Below are 17,294 nucleotides of genomic sequence, written 5' to 3'. Positions count from 1 at the left end.
TCTCTCTCTCTCTCTCTCTCTCTCTCTCTCTCTCTCTCACACGCGCGCACACATGGACAAACACAGACACACACAAACACATGCCAACAAATCTGTCAAGATTACAATATTTTTGGTGTGATGGCACTCCTAATTGGCACACATAATTTGATTATCCAGTATCTCAGTCAAGGTTAAGTCAAAACTCAAAACTGGATAATGCAAAATGGAAAGCAATGGATTATCCCTGACTAGTGGGTGTTGAATTAAAAATGTTTATTAGCAGTGCATATTGAACATGTGGATGCATATTTCCTAGTATAGAAACATTCAGCCAATCCATAGTATAGTGTGTTTTATTTGAAAGCGGCTCATTGATGAGGTAGGAGGGCCCTTCTGGGCTCAAGGGAGGTTCATATGGGGATAAATCAGTGCGCCACTGGAATGTTAACCCCACCATCCCTACAGACAGATTTTTTTTTTGAAACTTTAATCCCTGTGTTGTGTATGTTATTAAGTGTGTTTGCCAAACCCAGTGAGCTCATCTTGAGACTTGATCTGGTCAGATGTGTTTGAGATAATCACGGCCCTCACAGTCAGACAACAGACAAAGCAGGAGCCCTCATACTGTGATCTGTGCCAGTTTGTATCCTTGATGTTATTCGAGGAATACAGTAGCACAAGGTGGAGGATGAATAATACATTGTGTTTTAAATGTGTCTCCTCACGCAGTTCAAGTGGCCTGCGTCCTCTAATCTCAGTAAACGAAAGCTCCACTCCTGACATTCAGCTCTAGGGTGAGAGAGATCAGTTTCTGTTTAACAAAAGTTATTTGGCACTGTGCAAGGTGTTCTTCACTATTTTATAATACAACTGGGAAATGTTCAAAGACCTTTTTGAGAACACAACACTTTCTGGTATTTTATTTCTTGCTGAGAGAAGTATATGACAATTCATTCCATGTGACTTTAGACAGGAAGAAAATTAAAGGGAAGACACTGGAGGATGAGTCGATTAATCTTAGGTTCATAGGTTGACATTGGTTCAGACTGTCGCTGAAAACAACACATGAGAACCCATACACAAAAATGAAAAGACGTGAGTTTACAATCCATTAAATGGATAATTCTTCCAGGGAGTCTTCCTTTGATTTATTTGTTTTAACACTGTAATACAGACTTACCCAGTTTGATTGGCAACCACAAATTAAGGTTTATTTATAAAAGCAACAATAAAACATTTCCTAAACATATTCTTAAATTTTTTTATGATGATCTTGACTTAACAACACAACTGTAGATGCCCCCCAAAAACAGTGTTCTATTTCTTTCCAACCGGTTACACACAAAAGTGGGACACAATTTGGGCACGACACAATCATCATTGACAACTTTCAGACAATATTTCTTCCAAGGCTTCATTATTAAAAAAGGGGGCTTGAGGGGAAAGTTGAAACCCTTCACTCTTCAGTCACTCCATGCATTGGCTGTGCTTGCTCTACTGTTGGTGTGTGATGATGTGTGATGGTGAACATTGCAAACATTATTGCACACATTTGTTGACCACCCAGGGGTCGCAACAGCTATGATCCAACAGGCACTTTGTTTGAGCATTCCTAAAACCCTTCAAGGGGGAATTTCCAGTTATTGGTAGATACCACTGTGTATGTGAAAACAACAAGCCTTTTGGAACTGCAGAGGACGGTATATGTATCGGATCTGATCAAGTAATGCTACTTGAGTCTGTGTCAATTAGAGCTGGAGACTTCAGAACAGAAAAATCTGGGCTGTGAAATTTGAAAGAAGTGAGCTGACCAGACTTGTGTAGCATATGTAATACTGTAAGACAGCAGATGGTTCTGTCATTCAGCCCTGCTTCCAATGTTTCCCACTTAACGTATAATAACGTAAAACGTTTTTTGCCACTTGATCACCAAAGTATAAGAGATTTCTTTTAGACTGCAACAGAGATCTGTTTTATTCTCTATATGACTAATATAGGTGCTTGAGTTGTAAGGCTGTCCTGAACCTATTATGTGAGTATTATGTTGTGACAATTATGGGCCAAGTGGGAATCCATGGGCACTGCCAGCGAGCACAACACTAGTGTGTATTGGGAGTCAGCCACACTATCACTAACCTCACACAATGACTTTTTTATTTTCAGAACTTAATCCATTAGGTCCACTAACATTTGAAAACTCTATGAACCATAAAAGAATGATGGACACTTTTCATAATCATCCTCAGCAATGAAACATGGATCCTCTGTGGACACTTGGTATTCAGTTTTTATTAACACTTTCGATGTTGAAGAGAAGAATGAAGGGAGAAGAGGTCTAGTTTCATCCTCCTCTTCCTCCTCATCCTGGTCTGACAATGCAGGTGAAGGTGTGTGGAGCGGTGCTCCTCCAGCTCACTAGTTCAATATCTCTTTTAAGACTAGATTAAAATCCATCTATCTGACAGACCAGCATTTATCATGTAACATGCATACAACATGTATATAGAGTTTCATACAAAAATTAAGTGAATTATGATTGAATAATGAATTCACTAACAAACACAAAGAGCTATAATGTACACATGTGTGCCATCGGCCAATCCCCAAATGCCTTGCCATGCAGCGTTGAGCTTTCATGGTATGGAATGAAGGAAAGTCCAAATTGCAAGAAACATTCATATTCCTATTATATAGACACCATCTGTGTAGACCTGCTAAGCTCCAGCTAAAGAGTTTTGGTTTGGTTTACATTTATTTAGGAAACATGCATCAATGGTACAGGTTCGCTTGAATTTACTTCAAGCTTTTTTCACCCAGCTACATTATGATGTCTTTCACCAGGATGTAAAAATGAATATTACTTTGACACTTTCTGGTATTACTGGGCACGAAAGGAGAAGGCAGGCCACTTCACATCATTTCATGCGCATCCAGTCGTGCCCATGGCCCAGTCTGAATGCCTCACACGGACAGAAGTAGTAAAAATTCAGAATGTCAAACATTTGCTTCTTTTTTGGACCACTGACACACACAGATGCTGGGAAATAGGACAGCGGTATGTGCTGAGGCACTGACACTTGAAGTGGGTCATGGTGTTAGTAAAGATCCCTTTGGCATGTGGGGTTATATAAAAAAGAAGAATAGATTCAGGTCTTACGCCACCTGTGGGCTCCTCACCCACCACCAACTGCGAACTGAATAATGTCCATTGCTTGGTTACAAATGTCAAAGTCACCAATCCAAACTGAAGAATAAAAACAAGATGAGCTCAGTCAGTGCACTTTAAGTAAAAAATAAAAAAGAACAAACCAGACAATGATTAGAGGGCCGTGGGCCATGAGCTGTCTTTGATTAAGAACGAACCAGGAGATGTAGATAAGTAGGAGCTCATTGCATGTCTGATCCTGTGTGAGGATACCGTGAGGGTGGTGTGATCAGCATTACAAATGTTAATACAGCAGAACACCTTCCTTTTACACATGTAATCCAACACAGCCACTGTGGATTGCACTTGTCTTGTCCTATATCTTGTCTCCTTACTCAGTCACAAATGATTTCTCCACTGTCACCTAAGGATATGCATAGAGCTTATTCATACATCGTTCTCCTCTCATCCAAATGTAACCCTGCGGTGGCTTTCTTTCATCTGGAGAGCACTAGAAAGATGCTTTATTGTAAATAATAGTGCAGTGTTTGCAAGCGGTGTACAGCAGATAGTTTTCTGTGATTTTATTGGTCTTTAATAATGCCATGAATCACCGCTGATGCATCTGGTTTGACATTGAAAACACAGCTGAGGTTAACAGTCATGTCGGTGCCAAAGTAAAACCCTGATATTGCATTAAGTGCACAGCAGAGGGAGATGGCTATGAAGGAATAGTGTAATGATACACAAGGGACTCATCACACTAATTAAATTTTGCATGCTGGGTGGAGTTTTAAGAGGAGCGCTCCCATGTGACCTTTTTTTCAGCTTTTAGTTTATGCTTGTTTAGTTCATGGAGAATTATGTTAACTTTGATTATTAAAATAATGGCTTTATCAACTTATTTTTGTAAACTTTATTTAATAATAAAAGTAATTCGGTGTGACATAGCTACAACAAAAAATATTACCCATACTGGTCTGAGCGAATTGAATGATGGATCAAGTGCATGGATTGATAAATCATGGATTGATGAAATGTATCATACAGTAAAGATGCTATCATAGGAAGAAGATCTCTGATTTTAAGGATACAGTGCTTTATTATTTTTACCGAATGAGGGCACACATTAATGAATCAGCATCAACTAATAATACGTATCCTCTTCTGCATGGTGTACGTACTGTGATTGACCTGTTTGATTTTTACTGAATCTGGTAGAATAGGCCAGGGGATGTATTCTGTGCTATAACAATCAACATGTTTTCCATGTTCAGCATTGTGTGGTGTTTGCCTGTTAGATTTAGCTGGCATATGTTCACAAAATTCACAGAAACTTGTCATTGAGGGTATGAATCCCCTGATCAGTCAAACTAAAGCCGTTTTCAGCCGTGACCTCCAGAGGAACTCTGGAGAACTGGGTCCAGACTTTCTCTAGAGGTTTTTGTTTCACACATGAATGAAGCAGCTTGAGATTCTCGGCTCAGACACATTCACGACAACAACAAATCCTCTAGAGGATCCAGGTAAGGGGAGGTGCAGCAGGCCAAGGAAGGACGTGACATATTCATTCTGCTGGTGAGATCACTTGTTTTCGTTTTACAGCACATTGACTGGCGTCTGCTCTTTTAACCACTAACTCTCCTGTCATCTTTGTCGGTGTGTTCTGCGTGTATGGCTTTGCTTTTTCATGCAGAGATATTTGTTTTCTTGTTTTATTTATTTTTTTCGAGTCGCATGTTCGATCCTGCAGAGGACTCTCCATATGTTGCCACATCTGCTCCTCGGGAGTTTCTGGAGACTTCATACTTGGGGGGCAGGTGGAGAAAGTCACTCAGACATTTGCGTTAAACACAAACACTTCCTCCAGAGAAACTCCGGAGAATGTCCTGTCCACGTCTAAAAGCACCTTAAAAGATATCAAAGTGATATGACAACGCAGACTGTGCATAATGATATGAATATCTGCACACTAAGGTGATTTTCTTCGTCTGGCTAAGTTTTGACTTGTTCACAACAGGTCTGGTCAGGTGATGTTGGCTGTTTCTCAGCCAATCAAACTTTGGTGCAGCAATGTTGGCCCCTACCCAGAGCTCAACAGGTAGCATTGTGACTACAATGTTCTTTGGCTGACAGGAAGCCAAGTTATAATAACAAATGATAATGTCAGCATGGACACCTTTAGGGGAATCGAACCTCAGAGGCCGACACATTCAGCAGGATTTTCTGATAGTTACACAGTCAAGGTTGTCATCACACAAAACAGTAGCTTTCATATGACCCAGATATACTATTCCCAGCTTGATAGATAGGAGCAGCAGGTTTTGTATCACTCCAGGGCATGAATTGTAAATAATATTTGGTACACGCAGCCTAGACTCTCATATCAAAATTCTTCTGTCTTCGGTATTTTAATGGTCATCTATTATCTTTAATGAGGCATTGCTGGCTTTTTTCTTCAGCTGATGCTGACTCACACCAACATCGTCTGCTTGTTCATTAGACCCCAGATTCCTGCTAAATATTTACTGGAACATACCAGTTAGATACAGGGTCATGAACAGATATAACAGTATAGATATGATTCCACGGATATGGTTATATAGAATGGACCAGAAATTGTAATTAGCCCAACAGAAACAAGCACATTTCTCTCTCCACCTTTGATTTTCTGGCTCAGTGGAGACTATAAAGTCATACACCCGCAGCATACTTATTACTGCCTCATGTGAGATGCTGGCTCGAGGTTTCAAACACATTATGTGAGGATAATGACGATAAGAAAATCAGAGTTAATGATTACGTTTAAGTGCACATTATGTCTGACTTATTGTCTGCAAAGCCAAGCCCCCATCGGAAAAATAACGAACTAATAAATAAATAAATATCAAATAAACGAGTCAATAATTACAGAGTGGTAATTATATTTGAGAGGAAGCCCAGGGTAGATTCACAGCAAGAGTGCTTCTGAAGAGACCCCCTGCTGTCATCTTCCTGTGCACAAAAACACTAAGTTGCACACAGAAATGGAAACAAACAATAGACATGCAGTACATCATTACTGATTTATTCATACAAATGCGCACCTATTACAAGCATAATCACAAACACAAACATAGCATTTGCATGCACACATCCTCTCTGGGGTCTGTCTTCATTTATTTGCCACTCTGCCGTCTCTGTGCTCTAAAATGTCCCGAAAGAAACAAAGCATCAAACTGTGGCAGCGGTGGCTCAATGGTCAGGTTAGAATCCAGTTCTCTGAAAACCAAATGGGACTTTCAGTGCAAGTTTTCAACTTCTGCATACTTTATTTATATTTAATGGATAATGAAAGCTCAGTGTTTACATACAGAGGCTCTGACAGACAGCATTTACTGGGCTGTGTGTTTTAATCAAGTTGAATCACATGAATGCTGGCCTCACCTTAAGGGTAAGACCCTCCCTCACTGCACTCTCATTTGTCCGCAGGTATCGCTAAACATCTATCACCACCTTCCATCTAACTCTGTCCCATGGGCTGGACCACCTCGTGCACCACGTTAAACACACACACACACACATGTGTTATCCTCATCATGCTGTGTATTATAAACCCTCGTAATCTCCCATCTCTGGCTGCTCCTGCACCTTTTCAATTTCCTGGTAACCTAATCCTTTCAGTTTCTCCATACCTCATTATAACCTGGAAGAAAGAAAGAGGCGGGGGTATGATAAATCGTGCCTTTTTATATAAGTTGGATTAGGGAAATGGCATACCCATGTGTATGCAGATGGGGCTTGAGTTGTGTGCGAGTCTGTAATCCATCATAAAGGCCAGAAAGTCAGCAGTGGATTGGTGCTAGAATCAACATCACACTGTGCCGTGCTGTACACTACTGTACTAAGCACCTCTCTGAAATAGTTTACGACATCATAATCTGATTAATTTTTGTGACGTAAACTAGTCATCTATAATGTTTCTTTCTTGTTTGGATGAATAGTCCCTAGAGAACATCATTGTTAATGGGATTTGTGCAGAAATAATTCAGTTGTTTCTTTTTCTGGTTTGACACCAATCGAGGAAACATTTCTCTCATAATGCGCACCATCAGAAACAATTAAAAATAAAGCAATTCATGCATTTGCGTGATGCCACTGAGCAAATAGACAATCATGCTTTGACTGTTGCATTAACAAGCATTATCTTACATTTCAGTAGTGTTGTGCTATCATCTTAGCGACTGGACTTTGGAAGAAAAATCACATGATCTATGAAAATGTATTTTCTATCCCACTGACAATTAAACAAGAAGCTACCACATAAAATGCATGAGCCATAAGCACAGCAGGGTTAGCCAACACTGACTGACATTATCCTCATTCCACCTTTACTCAGAGTTAGCATTAACCTCAGTCAGTCGAATGTTATCAGGTTAATGTTCAAGTACTTTTTGCTGCATTACTGTTCGATCAACACCATGTTGGCAGTCTTGAGCGCAGCACTTATGCAGCTTGTCAGCCACTTAAACATTAGCTAAACACACTTTTATTACAGGGGTGTAATGATGTCATGGTTTTGCTGCTTGGCTCAGACACACAACAAACAGCTTATACTGTGGTGAACAGGTGAGGGACTGCAGTTTCTGTGTTACAGTGTTACAGTGAAGACTTTTCTTATTTAACACAATCATCAAACTTCTAATGTAAAGGGGAAATAAAATACACTTTATTCAAACATTTGTAATCAGGTCTCACCATTAACACTGCCACTGTAAATTCCCAATGAGCCACCATCAGGTCACCATATTCTCCCACTGCACCTCAACAGTTAAATGGTGACACAGGTCAGAGAAGAACCAAAAATAGCTGCAGAAAGCAATTGTTTGCATGGTCACACAAAGAGAAATGCATTTAGTTTTGTCTAACACTTAAACATCTAAATTGTATGTTGCATTTAAAAATGACAACCCAGGACAGTTGACTCACAGCCTTTCAATTATGGAATGATGCTCTCCAAAACGTAAAACTAATGGATACAGTTTATTCTAATAGGATTTTGACTGAAATCGTAGCTTTTAAATTTCATTTATTTACTGTGTCTTGTTGGCTTGTAGTTAGTCACAGCAGCAAGATGTTTCCAGTTGGAGACAATTACACAGTATGAAAGCTTTAAGCCATGGCTGCCAGTCTGGTTTAGATTATATTACAGTGAAGCATTGGATTTAATGTAAATGATTTTAAGGATGCCATGTCTGCCCTAAAGAAAGCTTTGGGAAAGGCAATCCCTGTACCCCTCACTCATGGCACTCCCTCAATAACCACTTCAAAATGCTCATAAACCAGCTAGCACGGATGGATCTGCGCTCTATTGGAAACACATTGGCTCATAATCTATGCCCTCTCATATTATGAATGGATTCCATATCACTTTCAAGGTCAAACGCCAATAAAACCAAAGACGGCAATTTGTCAAGAGTCTGAAGTGTTTCCGTGCACACGCCTTGACATCATCTGTAGTCTGTCCAAGACACGAGCGTCAACAGAGAGCCTGAGAATGCTTGCCGATGCTCACTTGTAATTTCCGTCATCCCAGACGTAAATCACGTATTTTTCCATCGCAGATCAGCTTCTGATGTAGCTGCAGCTGCATATGCGGGTGATTTCCTGATCTGTCATCTTTAGAATGTGATCGGCTGATGAATGCGTATCATGGGAAACCTGTCATTCGCTCGGGGGGAACATCCCTGAAAATAACGATTTGCTTGAAGGGGGTTAGTGGGTGATGAAGGCAGGCAGGCATCTGCTGTCAATGAGTATTCACAAGCATCCAAAGCAGGCACCGAATCCTCATTAACAAAGTACTTGACGGGAGCTGGCAGATTTCATGGTGAAGTTATTGCACTGAGGAGGAGTTCTGTTTGGCTGCACCGCCCCTCCAGGTGGATTTCTCTGGCTTCCCCCGGACTTGAGCTGAATTCCTGGGCCTGCTGCGTGAAGGCCTTTGTGCGGTCTATCAGGTGCAGAGCGGGAGCGCTCCTATCTTCTCGACGGGTATAACAATGCCTAGCAACTGTCATCTGTCAACAACATCTGTGGGAAGCAGCTTGTTTTCGGCGACTGGATTTTCTCTCTGTACCTGTCAGTCTGACTCAAAGAGGCCCACAACAGATGCTGTGGTACCTTTAAACTCATTAACTGCATTGCAAACTTTCTTGTGGTTGTCTGTCATTCTCGGTGACATTCAAGGTTGTTTGTTAAATGTGGATGAATTGGATCCAAGTGTGCAAGTTCAAAATAATTCACTAACAGGCAGAGATTTGTGCATTTGATTATGAACCTGCAAAATCAATGGTATCAGTTTGGATTTCTACTTCAGTATACCGTTTGACATATAAATGACTTAAAAATATCAATTTGAAAAGCACATGTGGCCAATATTTGCCATACTTTTGCTGCCTTAAACTAATCTACACAATGTCAACAACAGAGCCAATAGGATAGGAGCCAATCTCAAGTATTCACCCGAGGATATCTCCACTGATTGGAAAAAAAAATATCCAAACCTTTCAAGGAATTGGAACTGTTTCATGTTTAGTTTATGAATAAGTAGAGGCAGCTCAGTCCAAATCCAGCAGAAAGGGATGATATATATACATCATAAGTTTGTAAGACTCCCATACCAATAACTCCTGACTTGTGGAAAAAAGCCCTGCAGACCTGTGTAATCCCTTTGACGAATAGCTACAGTGCAAATCTTAACTGCAGCCTTCCCAGATCCAACAGCCCTGTTCCAGGACCAATTGGCCGGGGCCATTAGGGGCGTTCACATACATTTAGATGATCCCTCTGTTTGCATTACCCAGGAACAGATAATCTGTGTATACTGTGGGAAATTAGGGCCGAGCAGCCCTAGGCGCTGTGCAAAATAGACCTCCACATGCTCACTTCAAAGGGGCTGTGGCTGAGTGGAAGCAGGTGTGTCTTGTCCGGAGTCAGGCACACGGTGGGCCGGGCTGGATGGAGGAAGGAAGGTGGGATCCCTGCAAGCGAGGCTGTGTGTGTGGTGTGACAGGGAAACTGTGCATGTGTGACTGTGCAGGGCAAAAAAAAACAAACATCTTAGCCACCCAATCAGTCTAAACTTAATTATGATGCGGGTGTGTACATACAAGTGGTAGCAACAATACTAAAAGGTGAATATTGGGTTCATTTGCTGTTTCAAAAACATTCGGGAGGAAACCTAATAGCTGAATGATTTGGGTGTTGTGGCTCTTTTTTTAAAGAGATCTGCTGAGAATTTCCAAAGAGGAGGTTCAGGTGCATGATACCAAACACAAGCCTTTGTAGAGCAGAGTAACTGTGCCCCATGTTTTGTTATGTCCAGTCCTCTACACTTGGATTCGGGGGAACCCCACATGTTGAGACTGTATAGAAAAGCTGTACAGTGAAAGTACATGTAACACAGTATTTTTTAAAGGATTTCTTTGGAATTCTTTTCATGTTTTATATGTGTGAATTGCGGTTCATTTTATGTGGTAACACAAGCTCTGTGGCTTTATTGCTTTCAACCTTTTCCTGTCATCACTTATTTCACTCGTCGGTTTATCAGATCTAAAGGCTCAGCCGATGTCAGGAACCTGCACGTTGACTTATTTCAAAGTAATGATCCTATCTGCAGCTCAGCAGCTTGGCAATGGCTGCTGGTCAAAATAAGTATTAGTGAGCTGTGCCCAAATGTCCCTTGTTGTGAAATCAATTGCATTACAACACAATCTAAGTGACCACATAGAGCAGAACGAGTTTAACTGAGCTGTGAGAAGTCAGGTTAAAATTAAATGCATCATTAAAAATAATTCTAACTCATTCACACTTAATAAAAGCATTAACAGTAGACACATTAAAGAGTTAATCTTGGTTATCAGATCCCTGAGCTGTTCAGTAGTAAAAAAAAAACAAAGAGTCTACACATGCACGTCTCTCTGTGAGGATACTCTTTGACATGTTGGATTCCCTAGCCTCTTACCCTGACCTTAACCATCACAACTAAATGCCTAACCCTAACCCTTACCCTAACCTAAACCTAATTAGAACACTAACCCTAAAACCAAGTCTTAACCATCAAACAGCCCATTGAATTTGTCAGGGCCAGCCAGAATGTCTCACAATGAGGCTATTGAACCAGAATTGGCCCTCATAACTATAGATAGACATGTGCACACACACACACACACACACACACACACCAGCTAGAATGGCAGTAGGCTTGACTAGTTCAGAAAGTGACACAGCCATATTCTGTATAGTGTCTGTGAAAATAATAAAAACAATGTGGACAAATTAACACAAACATATTGAGTTTAAACAACACAGAGTTTTAACCAGAGAAGGAAACCATTAATAGAAAATACAAGTATCTCAGCCTGGACGCTTTTTAATATCATTTAATTTTAATATCATTGTGAACATAATCGTAATACATTTAATATGTAATATATTGAAGTTAATATTTTGTAACATATTTGAGGTTGATATACGATCAGATATGATGCATTCTGTTGAGTTTACTGTTTTTTTTTCATCCCCCTTGTACATTGTGCCTTTCTCAGCTGCATCCACAAGACGGTAAATACAAAAGGCCCATGATGGAGCCATGATGGAGTGTGTGAGAATGAAACAAAAGGGAGGCTTTAAATCTGCAGCTGCAGCAGAGAGGCTGCTGCTGGTGTGGAGGGGGGGGCAGAGCTATGTGTCCACTGAGGTGACACTGATGATTTGCCTCCTGTACGGAGGAACTCGTGCTCTCAGTCAAGTGTGCAGGGCCGCTCTGCTGCTGTAAATACACTGTACAATTCACAGTCACATTCATAGTTCAGACAGGTGAGCACAGCAACACATACATTAATGGATGAACTCTAAGAACAACCAACAACCACTGTGTTAGCTTGTGTGTCACTCGGTGTGTATGAATTGCACTGGCTCTCTCGTGTTTGCTTCTGGGCTGCAGCTGCTGTGGAGATTATACATTATACATTTCTGTGTTGTTTGCCTTAATGGTGATTTATTCTGCCGGTAAATCTGCAGTAGTGTGAGGCTTTTTGCTCGCAAGTAGCCTAATTTGTGTAATTGTGCTCTTTACTGGTTAATTTGTGTCAGCCTACACTGAGGAAGGCGGTTTGTAGTTTATAATTGGTTGTACGCACATTCTGCAAATGTGTGTTTCTAGTGTGCACATTGAGGTTTGTCTTTATTTTGTTCCCTAAAGGAGTTATTATATGACTAATAGAACTACATTACATTATCTTTTCACATTTCCCCCTTTTTAAATATACAAATGTATTTAACTGACTTACATTTTACTGTTGTGATTACCAGTTCCATATAGTTTCAACTATATCAAATGGCATTCATCAGTTTCTCTGCTTTCACACAGTTGTAACTGAATGTCGAGGTTCCAATTCAATTTTCTGAGCTCTGGTTCTCCTCCTCCCTGCCAGGACGAGATGACTGAGAAGACTAGATTTATAATTATTTTTACTATTACAGAACAGACATGGTATAGAAAAGTGAAACTTTGTCAGAAAATCGAAGATGTCACACTGTTGCCCCCAGAATCCAAGTGAATTCATCTGTATGTGCTAAAGATAAAATACTGTACTTGATTTGTGTGACGCTATTTAGATCCCAGGGGAGGGTCACTTTATTCTGTTGGAGTGTCGGGTTAGATTACACAACTACAGGTGATATCATTGGAAACAAGATACCGTTGTGTTTTATGAGTAAAGAACACAAACACTAACCTGCCAGTGTTTGCAATGGAGAAGCAACAACTTTTGTCTTTTGGTTAGAATGAACACTCGCTAAACTGCCAATACACTTAGAAATTGTAATCATCAATTCAACAATTGAATCTCACAAACAAGACGATTTTCTCTGTGGCGGTCTCAGTGTATAAAAGTAAATGTTTTTCTAGCTTTTTTTTTCTTATAAAGCGGAAAACTGTAATGCCAAAGTAAACAACCTGCTGAAATGGATTTTTTCTTTGGCCGGTGTGTTGAATGCATGGATTCATGCACAGAGGCACCTGCAGGTTTTTGTGTAACAGTACTGGCCTGTGCCTGTTTGTGTGTTTTCCTCGAGGTTAAACATTATTTCTCCTCTAATGGCTCCCTCATTTGGTCCAGCGGAAGGAGGGGAGGAGGGGTTCTTGCGTGAGCAATTTGTCACTGCCTGTCTGAGCTGGGATGTCCTCGCTGACACCATAAATACTTCATAAATACTTAGTGCATCTGGAGGAAAGCTGTTCCTCATACTCATTTCCGACTCGGACCTCATGTGGGACCATTTTTGGTCTCAAGGGGATAGACTGACTTCTTGTGACCAGTAGATGTATGTTTGAACATTTCCAGCCTGGCTGACATACTTTTTATCAGCTGCCTCACAAGGAAGGTATTCAAGGGAAAAATGTGGTTTGTGTTTTCAATCATTTTCAAAACATTTTCTTGTATACCATATTATCTATTTTTAAATATGTGTATTTTTTCTATCTATCTATCTATCTATCTATCTATCTATCTATTTATTATAATTATTACATTACATATCATTTAGCTGACGCTTTTATCCAAAGCGACGTCCAATAACTGGAAGTTTATGATAACACACGTATTTGCAATGTTCAATTTCATCAATAATCTTCATTTAAGTAATTATTTAAAAAAATATTTAACTTGTAGATAGATATATAGATAGTTAGATATCAAATAGAATTCACATGAAGTTAGAATCAGTTATGTGCAGCATCTTTACAAGGATGAATTATTGCTAGACCCTCCTGACTGTGGGTCTAGCACACTGATTGATGAACATCTTGTAGCAGCTCTTAGATCCTCAATGGATTTCATGTGTGTGCATTTGTGTGTGCTCTTGTGTGTGCTCTTGCCTTTGCAAACACATGCATGTAAGAGTGTGCATACATAATGCAGGAAGTAAAGTTCACGCACATTCCCACATTGTTCCATCTGTCAACAGAACTGTTGTGCACCTCTGAGCCGAGAGGTTTGTGGTCTGCAGATGACCTTTTTACCAAGTGTGTGTGTGTGTGTGCGTGTGTGTGTGTGTGTGTGTGTCTCCTGAAGAAACTTCACATTATCCTCAAGTTGTTAACCTTCCCCGCAAGTGCAATCAAGCAATTTTACTTCCAGCACGTTCACAACACAATGCCACAAAGCAACACATACATCACAGTCGGCTGCAATCTCAGAGCCTCACTGGTCTGTATGGAGCATTTCACTAATCACTCAGCATTAAATAAGAGGGGGAAAAACTGACTCTTTTTCCTTACGGCTGTATGTTATGAGCAATATTTTAAATTATGGTCTTTCCATAAAACCTCTGTGCAGCAAAAAAGTCCTGCTGCCAAAACTGTGTCACGTTTAATTGCATGTACATTAAGCGTGAGTACACTCTGGAGTCATCATCAGCTGCTAACCTCCAGTGACATGTATCATTATCACATCTCTGTGGAGACATATTAGATTTTCTTTTTCTTTTTTCCGAAGAGCAAAAACGCAGCCCACTGTTCTCACCCTCTGGCGGTTCCAATAATCACAGCAAAAGCATCAAGAAACATGTTTTTTATGATCTGACAAAAGCCATAATGTATATCCCTGTTCTCTGCACTCACAAGGTTTTAACCCAGGGGCACTAAAGTACAAGGAAATGTTTATACTCTCTTCAGCATAGGAGCTGTGACTTACCGCAGGGAGGCTAATTTCACATGCTGGAAGTCCATTCTCAGCCGGGCCTGATCTCCCTGCTGCCTCCCTGGAAGATTTCTTATTCCTCCTTCTCCCATCTGCCTCAGCAAGAGTAGTGGCTGAGCTCTTGAGGTTAGGGATGTAAATGCATTCTTTGGTCATGTTTCTGAGCCGAGCATGACATTCATGTCCTTTCCCTGTAATGTGATTTAAACCAAACCACCGCTGCCATTTTTTCTCTTTTCTGTTTGCATCTATGGATGGGTACGTGTGCAGGAATCTATTTGTGCAGGTCTGTTTTTGTGTTTGGTGTCACAAGCCTGGGTCCAGACCTCAGGTCTGTTTTTGGCAAACACAGCAGGACTGGTATTGTGCTCATTGGTGGTTGGAAAAAGGACTGAGCCAACAGCAGGGTGAACTGACTGACCTGCCATTTTGTTTCAATTCAGTTCTTAAGTTTCACAGTGTGTTCATGTTATCTGGTTTCTGGTTGGGAAGTTTTTTATTTTTTTATATATTTTGTTCTTCATAACAGTTGTGGGAATCTAATGATGCTTGATTCATATAATGGTTTATATTTTTGAGTGGTACTCTAGTGCAATGTGCCAAAGCTTTGACTCCTGTCCTCTACCCACTGGGCTACACATAGCTGACAACTGGTGGGGATGAGATGTCCTTCTCTGTCTAACAGAGCATGTTAGGAGTGTTAGTATGGCTGAGAGTGACTATGCAGCTGTTAAGTACATTTTAAGATTATTTAATAAACTTTGATGAACTTTTACTCCAACAACTTGGACTCGTCCTGCTCCCGATGAGTCTACTGATCAGCATGACTGCTCACGTGTTTTGTTTTTTATAATTCAAGTTAGTGTGTGTTGTGGTCAACATGCTGCTGTGTGCACATAAGGTACAAAGTATTACCTCAAGTGTCTCTTGAAAAGCTAATAAAAGTGCAGCTGTGGCTCGAGAGGTAGAGCGGGTCATCCACTGACCTGAAGGACAGTGGGTCGATCCCCGGCTCCTCAATTCCATGTGCGAACGTGTCCGTGGGCAAGATACTGAACCCCAACATGCCCCTGATGGATGTGTGAAAGAGAAAGTGCTGCACATGATGCACTGTATGAATGTGTGTGTGAATGGGTGAGTGGAAAAAACTGTGCTGCAAAGAGCTCTGATTGGCCATCAAGACTGGAAAGTCTCTGTGTTCATTTAGACCATTTAATAATAGTAGTGGAATGACCTGGATTCATGCATTAACTGTAAGGTACCTTGATGAACGTTCTCTCCCAGATCATGATGCTCCACAGTACTTCACTGTTGGGGTGATGTTTTCATGTTGCTGCAGGTCTCATTTTATTATATGTAGGTCTGCATTTGCTTCCCAAACAAGTCAGTCTTCATCTCAGCACTGCATTTAAACATTTGACCAGTGTTAAATCACTCCATGGTTAACTTCAGATAGTTTCCCCAAGTCTGTGGATTCTTTCAAGACATAATCTATCACTCTCCTGCAGTCATCTTTGCCGGACACCCACTGCTTCATGTAAATCAACAACTCGTGATCATAATTCTTCTGAGATCTCTTGTGTTTGAGACATGATTGAAGACAGCAGATTCCTCTTTTCATTAAAAAGCTCCTGTCTGGGGCAATTGATTTGACAAGTTTGTGAACTTCTGACTTCAATCAGCTTTTGGTGATTTGAATAATCGAGGGGTTCACGTGTATTTTCAATCTACAGTGTGACAGTTTTAATTATATATCCAAAATGGACAAGACCTAATCATTGATTTGTGTGTTATTAGTTAAAATATGTTGTATTTCTTCAGAACTGTAACTTAGATGAAAATCGGACTATCTTAAGACAAACTCATGGTCCACGTGCTGTAAACCATCAGACGCTGAACTGATTACTTGTGGTTTTGTTCTGCCTTATTAAAAAGATCTATTTGGTAATTGTACGTTAATTCATGCGTAGAGGATAAGAATCTCACAGATATCTTTTTTCACTCATCCCCACTGAGTAAGCATTCTTATGCAATCAATCTTGCCACAGAAGCTACAGTTTTTTGACAGGAATTTAAGAAATATGATGATTTAACAGTTGACATTTCTTTTAAAAGTCTGTGTTTCAATATCAACCACGTCACTGACTTATTGACATCATTTTTCTGTTCTTATAATTGTGGCTCTGGTTCCAGAAAATGATATTCACATTTTTATGCTCATATCACACTGTTCAGACAATAATAATAATAAGTATCGATTTGAGAAATTGTTTGGGTCAGCTTCCCAAAGCTGGAATTGAAAGTATTGTGAACTGGTAAAAATATCACGCCTAAGTTCTGATACGTGGATTGTTTGTCCGACCGCTGGAAACTGCTGTTGATGAGGGCAATACAAATTCAAACATCTGAAATCACGCCAGAGC

The sequence above is a fragment of the Hippoglossus stenolepis genome, chromosome 13 (genome assembly GCF_022539355.2).
Source record: "Hippoglossus stenolepis isolate QCI-W04-F060 chromosome 13, HSTE1.2, whole genome shotgun sequence".
NCBI classification, from domain to species: Eukaryota; Metazoa; Chordata; class Actinopteri; order Pleuronectiformes; family Pleuronectidae; genus Hippoglossus; species Hippoglossus stenolepis.
This window is presented reverse-complemented; position numbering follows the sequence as displayed.